The sequence below is a fragment of the Dendrobium catenatum genome, unplaced genomic scaffold, assembly GCF_001605985.2.
Source record: "Dendrobium catenatum unplaced genomic scaffold, ASM160598v2 fragScaff_scaffold_1470, whole genome shotgun sequence".
Lineage (NCBI taxonomy): Eukaryota > Viridiplantae > Streptophyta > Magnoliopsida > Asparagales > Orchidaceae > Dendrobium > Dendrobium catenatum.
Window position 1 is genome coordinate 1,498,810 of NW_021319932.1, and position 2,408 is coordinate 1,501,217.

Below are 2,408 nucleotides of genomic sequence, written 5' to 3' on the forward strand. Positions count from 1 at the left end.
ATTTTTGTGTAAATTCCGTATACTGCCGTTATGCCGCTGATTTTTCGTACGATCTCTGATTTTCTGAATTGATGATTCAAATGATTAAATAAGCATACGAATATGAATATATGATTGAATTATTGTTATTATTACTGCATGATCTTATTGATACTTGTACATGTCACTGGATGTGGATATGGATATGGATATGGATATATGGATATATTTATGGATTTTTACAACAACACTATGGATATCTACAATAGCACTATGGATATCTACAATAGCACTATGGATATCTACAATAGCACTATGGATATCTACAATAGCACTATGGATATCTACAATAGCACTATGGATATCTACAATAGCACTATGGATATCTACAATAGCACTATGGATTTCTACAACAGCACAATGGATTTCTAGAACAGCACTATGGATTATCGACTTAAAAAACGCCTTGATAGTCAGTGATTGTACTTGTTCAGTAAGACTATTGTATTGAATTGCATGTGTACGGTATTGATCTATTGATTTCATTATGGATTTTATTGACATTAACTAGTATGGATTTCCTCATATGAATTGATCTATTAATTTCTGATTGATTTATTGATTACCCTACGCATGATTGATATCGACGGATTTATTGTATTGACTTGATTTATTACTGAATGGAATTACTGACGGATTTACGGGTTTATTGTTACTGTACGATTTCATTAATATTTATATTCTGTCCCTGCTCATTACTACTGTTAATAGATACTGTAAGGATATGGATATTGTATTGATTCATGGATACAGATACTGATATTATTGATTCATCAATATTATGGATTCATTGATTCATGGATACTATTGATACTACAGATACTGATACCGATACTATTGATCCACTGATACATTGATTCATAATACCGATCATTGATTGATTGATTGGGTTGATTGCTTATTGATTTACTTGATTTGATTATTGTATATGATTTTATTGCATTGATTGATTTCAATTGTATTTGCCGATTAAATTGATTTAATTTTAACTGCTATTACGATGTATTGATTTGATTGTTTTATGGGATTCTATGCCGATTGATATTATTGACTGGAAGTAATTTCTTTACTGATGTGATTGATGCAATTTCACTGTTGTAGCATCATTCGTTGTCTTCATTGGATTGTTCTCGTTGTGGATATGGATACATACGCTGCCGTACTGATAGGGAGTAAGTGATATTGAACAACTGATCGATTTGCAAGTGTATGTTCTGATACGATTCTACTCTATTGATTTGATTGATGTTATAGACTGATACGATAGATAAGATGGCTAGACGACTATATTGATGTAACTGATGTTATCGACTGCTATGATAGATACTGTAGAGATTGATGCACGCATTGATTTCTTGAGCTTTATGGATTTCCTACTATTCACTGATTTTATTGATTTCTGTTATGTATTAATTTTCGTATCTGCATCGACTTATTGATCATGTTCGACTGATTAATTTGACTTGATTTGATTAACATGCATATTGATTCTATCGTGCTTTGATTTTAGTTGTAGGCTTTGGTGACCTGCTGGGCTATTTAAGCTCATTATATGTGGTTAATTATTTCAGGATCAGAGCCTCCCGCGTGAAGCTTCTTTGGTCACTAGTGTGGCTTTATTTTGTAGCCTTTGGAAGGCATTTGTTTTGTAGCTGTATGGCTATTGTAGATATTTTTTGGACGCTCCTTTTGACTGTATATATGTTGAAATGTGAATTATAGTAGTTGTTGCATCTCTTTTCTTTAATGCAATTATCTCTAGATGTCTGTATTGATCTGAATGAACGAAAAAAATGAAAATATGAAAAAGATGAATGTCAGATGAATCTTTTCACTATTGATATCTGGGTTGTCACAGTAGGCGTCAAAGAGGGTCTACCATTGATCAAACCTCTCAATCAACTGATCAACCGGTGAGTGCTGGTGGAGAGGAACAGGATCAGGAATGGGAGCAGAAGCGGGAGCCTCCTCCTCTCCAGCCCCCCAAGGTTCCTCAGGGTGAAGACGAGTACTGTGAAGGGTACTGAAGGAACTATTTGAGTAGAAGGGAGTTGGGAGGTTTGGTGGAATAGGATATTGAAGTTGGTATTTGGTTTCAAGGACATAGGCTATGATGTGTCCTAAGGCTAGATTGTGTTTCGTCTTATAACCCGGATCGCGGATTGTGGTTAAGTGATCAATGTATCGAAAGATTAAATCCAAAGTATTGAATTCTCTATGAGCCATGATATAGAAAGTAGTGAGGGAAAGTAGAGGGGATTCGGTCCCCTGCTTTTGGAATTATGGAGGTGCGAAGGACATGTTGGATTGTCCTAGCATCTTTGACTAAAGAGCTAGTCTCTCCAACATGGAAAGGTGCATTGGTCTGG